We start from the raw sequence: 18,379 nt of genomic DNA, 5'->3' as shown, positions 1-18,379 counted from the left end.
GATCCTGGAGAGGACAGAGCAGCTGTGAGTACACACTTTGATTTGTTTAGACACTCTTCCCCTCCAGCTCCTCAGAGGATAGAACCAGCAGGAGGTGTTGTTGTCGTCTCCTCTCCCAGGTACGAGGTGTTACTGCAGGCCAATATGTTGTCTCCTCTCCCAGGTATGAGGTGTTAATGCAGGCCAATATGTTGTTGTCTCCTCTCCCAGGTACGAGGTGTTAATGCAGGCCAATATGTTGTCTCCTCCTCCAGGTACGAGGTGTTAATGCAGGCCAATATGTTGTTGTCTCGTCTCCCAGGTACGAGGTGTTAATGCAGGCCAATATGTTGTCTCCTCTCCCAGGTACGAGGTGTTAATGCAGGCCAATATGTTGTTGTCTCCTCTCCCAGGTACGAGGTGTTAATGCAGGCCAATATGTTGTTGTCTCCTCTCCCAGGTACGAGGTGTTAATGCAGGCCAATATGTTGTTGTCTCCTCTCCCAGGTACGAGGTGTTAATGCAGGCCAATATGTTGTCTCCTCTCCCAGGTACGAGGTGTTAATGCAGGCCAATATGTTGTTGTCTCCTCTCCCAGGTACGAGGTGTTAATGCAGGCCAATATGTTGTTGTCTCCTCTCCCAGGTACGAGGTGTTGATGCAGGCCAATATGTTGTCTCCTCTCCCAGGTACGAGGTGTTAATGCAGGCCAATATGTTGTTGTCTCCTCTCCCAGGTACGAGGTGTTAATGCAGGCCAATATGTTGTTGTCTCCTCTCCCAGGTACGAGGTGTTACTGCAGGCCAATATGTTGTTGTCTCCTCTCCCAGGTACGAGGTGTTACTGCAGGCCAATATGTTGTTGTCTCCTTTCCCAGGTACGAGGTGTTAATGCAGGCCAATATGTTGTTGTCTCCTCTCCCAGGTACGAGGTGTTAATGCAGGCCAATATGTTGTTGTCTCCTCTCCCAGGTACGAGGTGTTACTGCAGGCCAATATGTTGTTGTCTCCTCTCCCAGGTACGAGGTGTTAATGCAGGCCAATATGTTGTTGTCTCCTCTCCCAGGTACGAGGTGTTAATGCAGGCCAATATGTTGTTGTCTCCTCTCCCAGGTACGAGGTGTTAATGCAGGCCAATATGTTGTTGTCTCCTCTCCCAGGTACGAGGTGTTAATGCAGGCCAATATGTTGTTGTCTCCTCTCCCAGGTACGAGGTGTTAATGCAGGCCAATATGTTGTTGTCTCCTCTCCCAGGTACGAGGTGTTAATGCAGGCCAATATGTTGTTGTCTCCTCTCCCAGGTACGAGGTGTTAATGCAGGCCAATATGTTGTTGTCTCCTCTCCCAGGTACGAGGTGTTAATGCAGGCCAATATGTTGTTGTCTCCTCTCCCAGGTACGAGGTGTTAATGCAGGCCAATATGTTGTTGTCTCCTCTCCCAGGTACGAGGTGTTAATGCAGGCCAATATGTTGTTGTCTCCTCTCCCAGGTACGAGGTGTTAATGCAGGCCAATATGTTGTTGTCTCCTCTCCCAGGTACGAGGTGTTAATGCAGGCCAATATGTTGTTGTCTCCTCTCCCAGGTACGAGGTGTTAATGCAGGCCAATATGTTGTTGTCTCCTCTCCCAGGTACGAGGTGTTAATGCAGGCCAATATGTTGTTGTCTCCTCTCCCAGGTACGAGGTGTTAATGCAGGCCAATATGTTGTTGTCTCCTCTCCCAGGTACGAGGTGTTAATGCAGGCCAATATGTTGTTGTCTCCTCTCCCAGGTACGAGGTGTTAATGCAGGCCAATATGTTGTTGTCTCCTCTCCCAGGTACGAGGTGTTAATGCAGGCCAATATGTTGTTGTCTCCTCTCCCAGGTACGAGGTGTTAATGCAGGCCAATATGTTGTCGTCGTCAGAATACGATGAGATCTCAGACATGAGGAAAAAAATTGTCCTTGTAAGTACCTTCTGTTCCCTCTGGCCCCGCCCCTTAACCTATCACTCAGCCTCTGTTCCCTCTGGCCCCGCCCCTTAACCTATCACTCAGCCTCTGGCCCCGCCCCTTAACGTATCACTCAGCCTCTGTTCCCTCTGGCCCCGCCCCTTAACCTATCACTCAGCCTCTGTTCCCTCTGGCCCCGCCCCTTAACCTATCACTCAGCCTCTGGCCCCGCCCCTTAACCTATCACTCAGCCTCTGTTCCCTCTGGCCCCGCCCCTTAACCTATCACTCAGCCTCTGTTCCCTCTGGCCCCGCCCCTTAACCTATCACTCAGTCTCTGTTCCCTCTGGCCCCGCCCCTTAACCTGTCACTCAGCCTCTGTTCCCTCTGGCCCCGCCCCTTAACCTATCACTCAGCCTCTGTTCCCTCTGGCCCCGCCCCTTAACCTATCACTCAGCCTCTGTTCCCTCTGGCCCCGCCCCTTAACCTATCACTCAGCCTCTGTTCCCTCTGGCCCCGCCCCTTAACCTGTCACTCAGCCTCTGTTCCCTCTGGCCCCGCCCCTTAACCTATCACTCAGCCTCTGTTCCCTCTGGCCCCGCCCTTAACCTATCACTCAGCCTCTGTTCCCTCTGGCCCCGCCCCTTAACCTATCACTCAGTCTCTGTTCCCTCTGGCCCCGCCCCTTAACCTATCACTCAGCCTCTGTTCCCTCTGGCCCCGCCCCTTAACCTATCACTCAGTCTCTGTTCCCTCTGGCCCCGCCCCCTAACCTATCACTCAGCCTCTGTTCCCTCTGGCCCCGCCCTTAACCTATCACTCAGTCTCTGTTCCCTCTGGCCCCGCCCCTTAACCTGTCACTCAGCCTCTGTTCCCTCTGGCCCCGCCCCTTAACCTATCACTCATCCTCTTCTCTGTGGCCCCGCCCCTTAACCTATCACTCAGCCTCTGGCCCCGCCCCTTAATCTATCACTCAGCCTCTGTTCTCTCTGTCCCCGCCTCTGGCTACTAACCTATCACTCAGCCTCTGTTCCCTCTGGCCCCGCCTCTGGCTACTAACCTATCACTCAGCCTCTGTTCCCTCTGGCCCCGCCCCTTAACCTATCACTCAGCCTCTGTTCCCTCTGGCCCCGCCTCTGGCTACTAACCTATCACTCAGCCTCTGTTCTCTCTGGCCCCGCCTCTGGCTACTAACCTATCACTCAGCCTCTGTTCCCTCTGGCCCCGCCTCTGGCTATTATCTTCTCAGTCAGCCTCCCATCTCTGGAGCTGCGGTTGATTGGTTGTCTCTCAGCCTCCCATCTCTGGAGCTGCTGTTGATTGGTTGTCTCTCAGCCTCCCCCAGGGCTGTGGTTGATTGGTTGTCTCTCAGCCTCCCCAGGGCTGTGATTGATTGGTTGTCTCTCCCTCCCAGCCTCCCCAGGGCTGTGAATGATTGGTTGTCTCTCAGCCTCCCCAGGCCTGTGATTGATTGGTTGTCTCTCAGCCTCCCCAGGCCTGTGATTGATTGGTTGTCTCTTAGCCTCCCCAGGGCTGTGATTGATTGGTTGTCTCTCAGCCTCCCCCAGGGCTGTAATTGATTGGTTGTCTCTCAGCCTCCCCAGGGCTGTGATTGATTGGTTGTCTCTCAGCCTCCCCCAGGCCTGTGATTGATTGGTTGTCTCTCAGCCTCCCCAGGGCTGTGATTGATTGGTTGTCTCTCAGCCTCCCCCAGGCCTGTGATTGATTGGTTGTCTCTCAGCCTCCCCCAGGCCTGTGATTGATTGGTTGTCTCTCAGCCTCCCCCAGGCCTGTGATTGATTGGTTGTCTCTCTGTGCAGATCTCTAACTCCTTAGTCCCCATGGAGCAGACGGTTCAGGACATCAAGAGTAAGTTCCTGTCAGGTGGTGTTCTGACGGACAGCTGGACTCAAGCTGGAACACACCCTGAAGACAGGAAGTAAGTAATGAGTGTTTTAGGGCTGTGACGATACATGTATCGTCGTTGTTTTTTTTCCGTTGCAAAAATGAAAACACCAAGCCGACTGAACTCTTTTGGTCATTTTAATGTTGTCGCCTTTTTCTGGGACGTCACTGGGATCGCCGCGAGTTAGCTGAAATTGTGTTTCTATTTCCGGGAACATTCACGCGACGCTAGCGCGTGCTCGTGGCGTGCTCGTGGCGTGCTCGTGGCGGGAGGCGAAAGCGGCAAAAGTTTTAGTTGTGAGCTTGATAGTTTTACACTGACAGAAACGCACGAAATCGATCAACATGATCATGGCCAGTACCCACGCTGCAGCATTCTGTATGTTTTGCAGTTGACCAAAGGCTTTTTTGGGTAGTGTTAATGAATAATATATGAGAAATGAGATCAAGTTGAGACTCTGGACAAGGCGGATAAGGTATAATAAAAGACCGTTTATTCAATGCGTAATGATGTCTGGCGAAGCGTGCTGCACGGCCCCTTCGTCCAGCTCTTATGGAACTTTCGGAAAAAGAGGGCGCGAAACATGATATGCAGTCCCTTAAATACATTGAAATGACGTAGGTAGATTCTGGTAGTCCTGGTTTCTGGTAGGTTGCTTGTAGGTGATAGACAGTCCCCTCCAGCCTGGTGTACGTATCCCGTTGGTTCTTGACAGAGTTCTTTGTCTTTGGAGCCCATCCCAAAGGAGGTCGGGTGTTTTAGGGATTCCAATATATATGTTCGGTATATGTGTTATCTCAATCAGCCACTCAAACAGGGTTGTACCAGTGTGATTAGTATCTACAGAAGAACAGGGGGAGGGTAGGGTTATGACACAGTGTGCAAGCCACAATTGCATGGTTAGGCCACAGGCAGACAACAGTCAGTAAATGCGTTATTACATGCGTTTAATATGTTTATTACAGTAGACCAGACAGGAGAGCATCACAGTAGTCCAGCCTGCTTGTCGTCTAACCACGGATGAGTCTCTGTATTAGTCCAGCCTGCTTGTCGTCTAACCACGGATGAGTCTCTGTATTAGTCCAGCCTGCTTGTAGTCTAACCACGGATGAGTCTTTGTATTAGTCCAGCCTTGTAGTCTAACCACGGATGAGTCTCTGTATTAGTCCAGCCTGCTTGTAGTCTAACCACGGATGAGTCTCTATTAGTCCAGCCTTGTAGTCTAACCACGGATGAGTCTCTGTATTAGTCCAGCCTTGTAGTCTAACCACGGATGAGTCTCTGTATTAGTCCAGCCTTGTAGTCTAACCACGGATGAGTCTCTGTATTAGTCCAGCCTTGTAGTCTAACCACGGATGAGTCTCTGTATTAGTCCAGCCTTGTAGTCTAACCACGGGTGAGTCTCTGTATTAGTCCAGCCTTGTAGACTAACCACGGATGAGTCTCTGTATTAGTCCAGCCTTGTAGTCTAACCACGGATGAGTCTCTGTATTAGTCCAGTCTGCTTGTCATCTAACCACAGATGAGTCTCTGTATTAGTCCAGCCTTGTAGTCTAACCACGGATGAGTCTCTGTATTAGTCCAGTCTTGTAGTCTAACCACGGATGAGTCTCTGTATTAGTCCAGCCTTGTAGTCTAACCACGGATGAGTCTCTGTATTAGTCCAGCCTTGTAGACTAACCACGGCTGAGTCTCTGTATTAGTCCAGCCTTGTAGTCTAACCACGGATGAGTCTCTGTATTAGTCCAGCCTGCTTGTCGTCTAACCACGGATGAGTCTCTGTATTAGTCCAGCCTTGTAGTCTAACCACAGATGAGTCTCTGTATTAGTCCAGCCTTGTAGTCTAACCACGGATGAGTCTCTGTATTAGTCCAGCCTTGTAGTCTAACCACGGATGAGTCTCTGTATTAGTCCATCCTTGTAGTCTAACCACGGATGAGTCTCTGTATTAGTCCAGCCTTGTAGACTAACCACGGATGAGTCTCTGTATTAGTCCAGCCTTGTAGTCTAACCACGGATGAGTCTCTGTATTAGTCCAGCCTTGTAGTTTAACCACGGATGAGTCTCTGTATTAGTCCAGCCTTGTAGTCTAACCACGGATGAGTCTCTGTATTAGTCCAGCCTTGTAGTCTAACCACGGATGAGTCTCTGTATTAGTCCAGCCTTGTAGTCTAACCACGGATGAGTCTCTGTATTAGTCCAGCCTTGTAGTCTAACCACGGATGAGTCTGTCTCAGCCTGAGAGAAACACAGCCACATGCAATGTTCCTCAGGTGATGAAAAGCTATTCTGTTCACCTTCCTAATGCCTGTTTATTGAAATTGAGTTCAGAATGTAAAATCATTTATTGGCCGTGGATTGAAATGTGCAGCCAGATTCTCTGTGCTTCGGCTCCAACAATAAGTTCGTTGGTCTCGTCTTCATTTAGCTGGAGGAAGTTGTGAGCCGTCCAACTATTGAAATCACTAATACAGTCCAATCATTTATCCGTGGGGCTCAAATCCTGTGGTGAAACAGGCGTGGCAGTGAAAATCAATGCTGTGCTTTTCTGATAACGCTACTAAATGTTACCAGGTTATACTTCGGAGATCACACCGTAACCTAGGGAGATACTAAATGTTACCAGGTTATACTTCGGAGATCACACCGTAACCTAGGGAGATACTAAATGTTACCAGGTTACAGTGTACTTCAGAGATCACACTGTAACCTAGAGAGATACTAAATGTTACCAGGTTATACTTCAGAGATCACACCGTAACCTAGGGAGATACTAAATGTTACCAGGTTACAGTGTACTTCAGAGATCACACTGTAACCTAGAGAGATACTAAATGTTACCAGGTTATACTTCAGAGATCACACCGTAACCTAGAGAGATACTAAATGTTACCAGGTTATACTTCAGAGATCACACCGTAACCTAGAGAGATACTTAATGTTACCAGGTTACAGTGTACTTCAGAGATCACACCGTAACCTAGAGAGATACTAAATGTTACCAGGTTACAGTGTACTTCAGAGATCACACCGTAACCTAGGGAGATACTAAATGTTACCAGGTTACAGTGTACTTCAGAGATCACACCGTAACCTAGGGAGATACTAAATGTTACCAGGTTACAGTGGACTTCAGAGATCACACCGTAACCTAGGGAGATACTAAATGTTACCAGGTTACAGTGGACTTCAGAGATCACACCATAACCTAGGGAGATACTAAATGTTACCAGGTTATACTTCGGAGATCACACCGTAACCTAGGGAGATACTAAATGTTACCAGGTTACAGTGTACTTCAGAGATCACACTGTAACCTAGAGAGATACTAAATGTTACCAGGTTATACTTCAGAGATCACACCGTAACCTAGAGAGATACTAAATGTTACCAGGTTATACTTCGGAGATCACACCGTAACCTAGGGAGATACAGTGGACTTCAGAGATCACACCGTAACCTAGGGAGATACTAAATGTTACCAGGTTACAGTGTACTTCAGAGATCACACCGTAACCTAGAGAGATACTAAATGTTACCAGGTTACAGTGTACTTCAGAGATCACACCGTAACCTAGGGAGATACTAAATGTTACCAGGTTACAGTGTACTTCAGAGATCACACCGTAACCTAGGGAGATACTAAATGTTACCAGGTTACAGTGTACTTCAGAGATCACACCGTAACCTAGAGAGATACTAAATGTTACCAGGTTACAGTGGACTTCAGAGATCACACCGTGACCTAGGGAGATACTAAATGTTACCAGGTTACAGTGTACCTGTATCTCCAAACAAAAACAGAGTCTGACAGTAATATCCAATATCTGTGGACTAATGTTGCTCCTCAAGCCACACATGAGTTCCACAGCTCCTTTCAGCCATCTAACACTCGTGGTTTTCTCTCTCCGTCAGTGTTGAGAGAATCAAGGTTCTCCTGGACTCCATTACAGCCATCTACCACCAGTTTAAGAAGGACAAGGCTGAGAGACGTCTGCCGTACAACGAGGAACAAATACACAAGTTTGACAAGTAGGTCCGTCTTTTCTGTCCCGCTGACCACGTTTACGTTCTTTTCATGTGATTAAAGTACATGTGGGATTGGACGTGTTCTGACAGGCCTGATGGAAACATGTCCTGACAGGCCTGATGGAAACATGTTCTGACAGGCCTGATGGAAACATGTCCTGACAGGCCTGATGGAAACATGACCTGACAGGCCTGATGGAAACATGACCTGACAGGCCTGATGGAAACATGTCCTAACAGGCCTGATGGAAACATGACCTGACAGGCCTGATGGAAACATGTCCTGACAGGCCTGATGGAAACATGTTCTGACAGGCCTGATGGAAACATGACCTGACAGGCCTGATGGAAACATGTCCTGACAGGCCTGATGGAAACATGTCCTGACAGGCCTGATGGAAACATGACCTGACAGGCCTGATGGAAACATGACCTGACAGGCCTGATGGAAACATGTCCTGACAGGCCTGATGGAAACATGACCTGACAGGCCTGATGGAAACATGTTCTGACAGGCCTGATGGAAACATGTCCTGACAGGCCTGATGGAAACATGACCTGACAGGCCTGATGGAAACATGACCTGACAGGCCTGATGGAAACATGTCCTGACAGGCCTGATGGAAACATGACCTGACAGGCCTGATGGAAACATGACCTGACAGGCCTGATGGAAACATGACCTGACAGGCCTGATGGAAACATGACCTGACAGGCCTGATGGAAACATGACCTGACAGGCCTGATGGAAACATGACCTGACAGGCCTGATGGAAACATGACCTGACAGGCCTGATGGAAACATGACCTGACAGGCCTGATGGAAACATGACCTGACAGGCCTGATGGAAACATGTCCTGACAGGCCTGATGGAAACAGGAGAGAACATGACCTGACAGGCCTGATGGAAACATGTCCTGACAGGCCTGATGGAAACATGACCTGACAGGCCTGATGGAAACAGGAGAGAACATGACCTGACAGGCCTGATGGAAACATGTCCTGACAGGCCTGATGGAAACATGACCTGACAGGCCTGATGGAAACATGACCTGACAGGCCTGATGGAAACATGACCTGACAGGCCTGATGGAAACATGTTCTGACAGGCCTGATGGAAACATGACCTGACAGGCCTGATGGAAACATGACCTGACAGGCCTGATGGAAACATGACCTGACAGGCCTGATGGAAACATGACCTGACAGGCCTGATGGAAAAATGTCCTGACAGGCCTGATGGAAACATGTTCTGACAGGCCTGATGGAAACATGACCTGACAGGCCTGATGGAAACATGTCCTGACAGGCCTGATGGAAACATGACCTGACAGGCCTGATGGAAACATGACCTGACAGGCCTGATGGAAACATGACCTGACAGGCCTGATGGAAACATGACCTGACAGGCCTGATGGAAACATGTCCTGACAGGCCTGATGGAAACATGTCCTGACAGGCCTGATGGAAACATGACCTGACAGGCCTGATGGAAACATGACCTGACAGGCCTGATGGAAACATGACCTGACAGGCCTGATGGAAACATGACCTGACAGGCCTGATGGAAACATGACCTGACAGGCCTGATGGAAACATGACCTGACAGGCCTGATGGAAACATGACCTGACAGGCCTGATGGAAACATGTCCTGACAGGCCTGATGGAAACATGACCTGACAGGCCTGATGGAAACATGTCCTGACAGGCCTGATGGAAACATGACCTGACAGGCCTGATGGAAACATGACCTGACAGGCCTGATGGAAACATGACCTGACAGGCCTGATGGAAACATGACCTGACAGGCCTGATGGAAACATGACCTGACAGGCCTGATGGAAACATGACCTGACAGGCCTGATGGAAACATGACCTGACAGGCCTGATGGAAACATGACCTGACAGGCCTGATGGAAACATGTCCTGACAGGCCTGATGGAAACATGACCTGACAGGCCTGATGGAAACATGACCTGACAGGCCTGATGGAAACATGACCTGACAGGCCTGATGGAAACATGACCTGACAGGCCTGATGGAAACATGTCCTGACAGGCCTGATGGAAACATGTCCTGACAGGCCTGATGGAAACATGACCTGACAGGCCTGATGGAAACATGACCTGACAGGCCTGATGGAAACATGACCTGACAGGCCTGATGGAAACATGTCCTGACAGGCCTGATGGAAACAGCACATTTTGCCGGTAAACATTTTTTTTTTTTACTAAATAACGTCGGCAAGGTGGGATCTTTTTTGCGTCTGTAAAATGAACGATGGGAGAAATGGCAGAGGAAACCCTTCATGCCCAAATATGGATATAACAACCATCACATGGAAGCCAACTTGGAGTGCTCACCTCGTGGTATAAGGGTGGTGGAGATGCACAGTGATATAGCAACCATCACATGGAAGTCAACTTGGAGTCACGTGATTAAATGGCGTGTGGTCTTCCCACGACCATGCAGTTTATTAGGCTACAGATATACTGTAGGACAGATATACTGTAGGACAGATATACTGAAGGACAGATATACTGTAGGACAGATATACTGAAGGACAGATATACTGTAGGACAGATATACTGAAGGACAGATATACTGAAGGACAGATATACTGTAGGACAGATATACTGAAGGACAGATATACTGTAGGACAGATATACTGTAGGACAGATATACTGAAGGACAGATATACTGTAGGACAGATATACTGTAGGACAGATATACTCTAGTACAGATATACTGTAGGACAGATATACTGTAGGACAGATATACTGTAGGACAGATATACTGTAGGACAGATACACTGAAGGACAGATATACTGAAGGACAGATATACTGTAGGACAGATATACTGAAGGACAGATATACTGTAGGACAGATATACTGTAGGACAGATATACTGTAGGACAGATATACTGTAGGACAGATATACTGTAGGACAGATATACTGTAGGAATAAGGGTGGTGGAGATGCACAGTGATGAGGTTGATGCTCCTTTCAATATATATCCAGGGTCTTATTCTGGTGACCTGATGATCCATGATGACATCTGCTCCTCAACCCCAACATTAGTCCTCTATTCATGATGACAGATCTGCTCCTCAACCTCAACATTAGTCCTCCTCTATCCATGATGACAGATCTGCTCCTCAACCCCAACATTAGTCCTCTATCCATGATGACAGATCTGCTCCTCAACCCCAACATTAGTCCTCCTCTATCCATGATGACAGATCTGCTCCTCAACCCCAACATTAGTCCTCTATCCATGATGACAGATCTGCTCCTCAACCCCAACATTAGTCCTCTATCCATGATGACAGATCTGCTCCTCAACCTCAACATTAGTCCTCCTCTATCCATGATGACAGATCTGCTCCTCAACCCCAACATTAGTCCTCTATCCATGATGACAGATCTGCTCCTCAACCCCAACATTAGTCCTCCTCTATCCATGATGGCAGATCTGCTCCTCAACTCCAACATTAGTCCTCTATCCATGATGACAGATCTGCTCCTCAACCTCAACATTAGTCCTCTATCCATGATGACAGATCTGCTCCTCAACCCCAACATTAGTCCTCCTCTATCCATGATGGCAGATCTGCTCCTCAACTCCAACATTAGTCCTCTATCCATGATGACAGATCTGCTCCTCAACCCCAACATTAGTCCTCTATCCATGATGACAGATCTGCTCCTCAACCCCAACATTAGTCCTCCTCTATCCATGATGACAGATCTGCTCCTCAACCCCAACATTAGTCCTCTATCCATGATGACAGATCTGCTCCTCAACCCCAACATTAGTCCTCTATCCATGATGACAGATCTGCTCCTCAACCCCAACATTAGTCCTCTATCCATGATGACAGATCTGCTCCTCAACCCCAACATTAGTCCTCCTCTATCCATGATGACAGATCTGCTCCTCAACCCCAACATTAGTCCTCTATCCATGATGACAGATCTGCTCCTCAACCCCAACATTAGTCCTCCTCTATCCACGATGACAGATCTGCTCCTCAACCTCAACATTAGTCCTCTATCCATGATGACAGATCTGCACCTCAACCCCAACATTAGTCCTCCTCTATCCATGATGACAGATCTGCTCCTCAACATTAGTCCTCTATCCATGATGACAGATCTGCTCCTCAACCCCAACATTAGTCCTCCTCTATCCATGATGACAGATCTGCTCCTCAACCCCAACATTAGTCCTCTATCCATGATGACAAATCTGCTCCTCAACCCCAACATTAGTCCTCTATCCATGATGACAGATCTGCTCCTCAACCCCAACATTAGTCCTCTATCCATGATGACAGATCTGCTCCTCAACATTAGTCCTCTATCCATGATGACAGATCTGCTCCTCAACCCCAACATTAGTCCTCTATCCATGATGACAGATCTGCTCCTCAACATTAGTCCTCTATCCATGATGACAGATCTGCTCCTCAACCCCAACATTAGTCCTCTATCCATGATGACAGATCTGCTCCTCAACATTAGTCCTCTATCCATGATGACAGATCTGCTCCTCAACCCCAACATTAGTCCTCTATCCATGATGACAGATCTGCTCCTCAACATTAGTCCTCCTCTATCCATGATGACAGATCTGCTCCTCAACCTCAACATTAGTCCTCTATCCATGATGACAGATCTGCTCCTCAACATCAGTCCTCTGTCCATGATGACAGATCTGCTCCTCAACATTAGTCCTCCTCTATCCATGATGACAGATCTGCTCCTCAACCCCCACATTAGTCCTCTATCCATGATGACAGATCTGCTCCTCAACATCAGTCCTCTATCCATGATGACAGATCTGCTCCTCAACCCCAACATCAGTCCTCTATCCATGATGACAGATCTGCTCCTCAACCCCCACATTAGTCCTCTATCCATGATGACAGATCTGCTCCTCAACATTAGTCCTCTATCCATGATGACAGATCTGCTCCTCAACATTAGTCCTCTATCCATGATGACAGATCTGCTCCTCAACATTAGTCCTCTATCCATGATGACAGATCTGCTCCTCAACATTAGTCCTCTATCCATGATGACAGATCTGCTCCTCAACCCCCACATTAGTCCTCTATCCATGATGACAGATCTGCTCCTCAACATTAGTCCTCTATCCATGATGACAGATCTGCTCCTTAACCCCAACATTAGTCCTCTATCCATGATGACAGATCTGCTCCTCAACCCCCACATTAGTCCTCTATCCATGATGACAGATCTGCTCCTCAACCCCCACATTAGTCCTCTATCCATGATGACAGATCTGCTCCTCAACCCCAACATTAGTCCTCTATCCATGATGACAGATCTGCTCCTCAACCCCAACATTAGTCCTCTATCCATGATGACAGATCTGCTCCTCAACCCCAACATTAGTCCTCTATCCATGATGACAGATCTGCTCCTCAACCCCAACATCAGTCCTCTATCCATGATGACAGATCTGCTCCTCAACATTAGTCCTCTATCCATGATGACAGATCTGCTCCTCAACATTAGTCCTCTATCCATGATGACAGATCTGCTCCTCAACATCAGTCCTCTATCCATGATGACAGATCTGCTCCTCAACATTAGTCCTCTATCCATGATGACAGATCTGCTCCTCAACCCCAACATCAGTCCTCTATCCATGATGACAGATCTGCTCCTCAACATTAGTCCTCTATCCACGATGACAGATCTGCTCCTCAACATCAGTCCTCTATCCATGATGACAGATCTGCTCCTCAACCCCACAGACAGTGTATATTTTCTGGTTACAGTAATAATAGTAATAGTAATAATATAATGCTCCTCTAACAGACAGAAGCTGGTGTTCCATGCCACCAAAGCCAGGTCTCTGTTTACAGAGGAGTGTGCCATGAAGTACCGCCTCTTCATCTCTAAGAGCGAGGAGTGGATGAGGTAAGTGTCCCGTAATTGAAGGATGTTATCAGATGAGGTCAGTGTGTTCTGTAGATGAAGGTATTAGATGAGGACAGTGTGTTCTGTAGGTGAAGGAAGATATCAGATGAGGTCAGTGTGTTCTGTAGATGAAGGAAGATATCAGATGAGGTCAGTGTGTTCTGTAGATGAAGGTGTCAGATGAGGTCAGTGTGTTATGTAGATGAAGGTGTCAGATGAGGTCAGTGTGTTCTGTAGATGAAGGTATCAGATGAGGTCAGTGTGTTCTGTAGATGAAGGTATTAGATGAGGTCAGTGTGTTCTGTAGATGAAGGAAGATATCAGATGAGGTCAGTGTGTTCTGTAGATGAAGGTGTCAGATGAGGTCAGTGTGTTCTGTAGATGAAGGTATCAGATGAGGTCAGTGTGTTCTGTAGATGAAGGTATTAGATGAGGTCAGTGTGTTCTGTAGATGAAGGTATCAGATGAGGTCAGTGTGTCCTGTAGATGAAGGAAGATATTAGATGAGGTCAGTGTGTTCTGTAGATGAAGGAAGATATCAGATGAGGTCAATGTGTTCTGTAGATGAAGGTATTAGATGAGGTCAGTGTGTCCTGTAGATGAGGGTATCAGATGAGGTCAGTGTGTTCTGTAGATGAAGGTATCAGATGAGGTCAGTGTGTTCTGTAGATGAAGGTATTAGATGAGGACAGTGTGTTCTGTAGATGAAGGTATTAGATGAGGTCAGTGTGTTCTGTAGATGAAGGTATCAGATGAGGTCAGTGTGTTCTGTAGATGAGGGATGATATCAGATGAGGTCAGTGTGTTCTGTAGATGAAGGTATTAGATGAGGTCAGTGTGTTCTGTAGATGAAGGTGTCAGATGAGGTCAGTGTGTTCTGTAGATGAAGGTATTAGATGAGGTCAGTGTGTTCTGTAGATGAAGGTGTCAGATGAGGTCAGTGTGTTCTGTAGATGAAGGTATCAGATGAGGTCAGTGTGTTCTGTAGATGAAGGTATCAGATGAGGTCAGTGTGTTCTGTAGATGAAGGTATCAGATGAGGTCAGTGTGTTCTGTAGATGAAGGTATTAGATGAGGTCAGTGTGTTCTGTAGATGAAGGAAGGTATTAGATGAGTTCAGTGTGTTCTGTAGATGAAGGAAGGTGTCAGATGAGGTCAGTGTGTTCTGTAGATGAAGGTATCAGATGAGGTCAGTGTGTTCTGTAGATGAAGGTATCAGATGAGGTCAGTGTGTCCTGTAGATGAAGGTATCAGATGAGGTCAGTGTGTCCTGTAGATGAAGGTATCAGATGAGGTCAGTGTGTTCTGTAGATGAAGGTATCAGATGAGGTCAGCGTGTTCTGTAGATGAAGGTATCAGATGAGGTCAGCGTGTTCTGTAGATGAAGGTATCAGATGAGGTCAGTGTGTTCTGTAGATGAAGGTATCAGATGAGGACAGTGTGTTCTGTAGATGAAGGTATCAGATGAGGTCAGCGTGTTCTGTAGATGAAGGTATCAGATGAGGTCAGTGTGTTCTGTAGATGAAGGTATCAGATGAGGTCAGTGTGTCCTGTAGATGAGGGATGATATCAGATGAGGTCAGTGTGTTCTGTAGATGAAGGTGTCAGATGAGGACAGTGTGTTCTGTAGATGAAGGTATCAGATGAGGTCAGTGTGTTCTGTAGATGAAGGATGATATCAGATGAGGTCAGTGTGTTCTGTAGATGAAGGATGATATCAGATGAGGTCAGTGTGTTCTGTAGATGAGGGTACCAGATGAGGTCAGTGTGTTCTGTAGATGAGGGATGATATCAGATGAGGTCAGTGTGTTCTGTAGATGAAGGTATTAGATGAGGTCAGTGTGTTCTGTAGATGAGGGATGATATCAGATGAGGTCAGTGTGTTCTGTAGATGAAGGTATTAGATGAGGTCAGTGTGTTCTGTAGATGAGGGATGATATCAGATGAGGTCAGTGTGTTCTGTAGATGAAGGTATCAGATGAGGTCAGTGTGTTCTGTAGATGAGGGTATCAGATGAGGTCAGTGTGTCCTGTAGATGAGGGATGATATCAGATGAGGTCAGTGTGTTCTGTAGATGAAGGTATTAGATGAGGTCAGTGTGTTCTGTAGATGAAGGTATCAGATGAGGTCAGTGTGTTCTGTAGATGAAGGTATCAGATGAGGTCAGTGTGTTCTGTAGATGAAGGAAGATATCAGATGAGGTCAGTGTGTTCTGTAGATGAAGGAAGATATCAGATGAGGTCAGTGTGTTCTGTAGATGAAGGTATCAGATGAGGTCAGTGTGTTCTGTAGATGAAGGTATCAGATGAGGTCAGTGTGTCCTGTAGATGAAGGTATCAGATGAGGTCAGTGTGTTCTGTAGATGAAGGAAGATATCAGATGAGGACAGTGTGTTCTGTAGATGAAGGTATCAGATGAGGTCAATGTGTTCTGTAGATGAAGGTATCAGATGAGGTCAGTGTGTTCTGTAGACGAAGGTATTAGATGAGGTCAGTGTGTTCTGTAGATGCAGGAAGGTGTCAGATGAGGTCAGTGTGTTCTGTAGATGAAGGTGTCAGATGAGGTCAGTGTGTTCTGTAGATGAAGGTATTAGATGCGGTCAGTGTGTTCTGTAGATGAAGGTATTAGATGAGGTCAGTGTGTTCTGTAGATGAAGGTGTCAGATGAGGTCAGTGTGTTCTGTAGATGAAGGTATCAGATGAGGTCAGTGTGTTCTGTAGATGAAGGTATCAGATGAGGTCAGTGTGTTCTGTAGATGAAGGTATCAGATGAGGTCAGTGTGTTCTGTAGATGAAGGTATCAGATGAGGTCAGCGTGTTCTGTAGATGAAGGTATTAGATGAGGTCAGTGTGTTCTGTAGATGAAGGTATTAGATGAGGTCAGTGTGTTCTGTAGATGAAGGTATTAGATGAGGACAGTGTGTTCTGTAGATGAAGGTGTCAGATGAGGTCAGTGTGTTCTGTAGATGAAGGTATCAGATGAGGTCAGTGTGTTCTGTAGATGAAGGTATCAGATGAGGTCAGTGTGTTCTGTAGATGAAGGTATCAGATGAGGTCAGTGTGTTCTGTAGATGAAGGTATCAGATGAGGTCAGTGTGTTCTGTAGATGAAGGTATCAGATGAGGTCAGTGTGTTCTGTAGATGAAGGTATCAGATGAGGTCAGTGTGTTCTGTAGATGAAGGTATCAGATGAGGTCAGTGTGTTCTGTAGATGAAGGTATTAGATGAGGTCAGTGTGTTCTGTAGATGAAGGAATGTATCAGCCTGCTAGAAATGGAAAGATCACATGAGCACCCTGCTGCTAAGCAACCCTGTATGTCTGACTGTTCTGATGACTAACTCCCTGCTGCTAAGCAACCCTGTATGTCTGACTGTTCTGATGACTAACTCCCTGCTGCTAAGCAACCCTGTATGTCTGACTGTTCTGATGACTAACTCCCTGCTGCTAAGCAACCCTGTATGTCTGACTGTTCTGATAACTAACTCCCTGCTGCTAAGCAACCGTGTATGTGTCTGACTGTTCTGATAACTACCTCCCTGCTGCTAAGCAACCGTGTATGTGTCTGTTCTGATAACTAACTCCCTGCTGCTAAGCAACCCTGTATGTCTGACAACTAACTCCCTGCCTGTGTGTCTGACTGTGTATGTGTGTGCGGGTGTATCAATACTGTGTTTATCTCCCCTGTACAGGAAGGTGCATCACGTGAGGAAGCAGCTGATTGGTCTAACCAGCCAATTCAACAGCGTGGAGAAAGAAGTTTCCATGGTGATGGAGAGAGTTATTAAGGTCTGAACACACACACACACACTTACTAAACAATGAAGTAAACAGGAGGTTTCCTCCACTTAGTTGAGGGATGGTGCAGGCAGAGGGAAGAGAGAGGAGAGATGGCCCGGTGTTTTATGTTGGTCTGTGGGAGCAGATTCCCTTAATTATAGACTGGTGTGACTATAGTACGGATTGATTGAAGATCAATTCAAATCTCCCATCATATCGAAGCCAATACGACAATGTCGATTCAACTTTGGAGGGACACAACACACTCCCTGCCCTTCGTCCAGGCTGTTCGGCCCGAACAAAGGGCTGTAGGGCCGTTCCCGAGAACCACATCAGATTTTAATATGGTCGTTACCATTAGGAAAAAAAGAAAATGTCTTGCCCTGACCTAGCTCAATATCTAGGAGTGGGATAACAGAGACTGTGACGTTGCTCAATATCTAGGAGTGGGATAACAGAGACTGTGACGTTGCTCAATATCTAGGAGTGGGATAACAGAGACCGTGACCTAGCTCAATATCTAGGAGTGGGATAACAGAGACCGTGACCTAGCTCAATATCTAGGAGTGGGATAACAGAGACCCTGACCGAGCTCAATATCTAGGAGTGGGATAACACCCAGACCCTGACCTAGCTCAATATCTAGGAGTGGGATAACAGAGACCGTGACCTAGCTCAATATCTAGGAGTGGGATAACAGAGACCGTGACCTAGCTCAATATCTAGGAGTGGGATAACAGAGACCCTGACCGAGCTCAATATCTAGGAGTGGGATAACAGAGACCCTGACCGAGCTCAAT

The 18,379-nt window shown here is 47.2% G+C and overlaps 1 pseudogene; it reads left to right on the top strand.

Moving 5' to 3' along the window:
- Window positions 1–18,379, top strand: part of LOC135537778 (serine/threonine-protein kinase TBK1-like) — a 76,895-nt pseudogene that overhangs the window by 33,525 nt on the left and 24,991 nt on the right.

Source organism: Oncorhynchus masou, unplaced genomic scaffold, assembly GCF_036934945.1.
Source record: "Oncorhynchus masou masou isolate Uvic2021 unplaced genomic scaffold, UVic_Omas_1.1 unplaced_scaffold_841, whole genome shotgun sequence".
Taxonomy (NCBI): domain Eukaryota; kingdom Metazoa; phylum Chordata; class Actinopteri; order Salmoniformes; family Salmonidae; genus Oncorhynchus; species Oncorhynchus masou.
The sequence above is the reverse complement of the archived record's forward strand: the minus strand, read 5'-3'. Positions and strand labels throughout refer to the sequence as shown.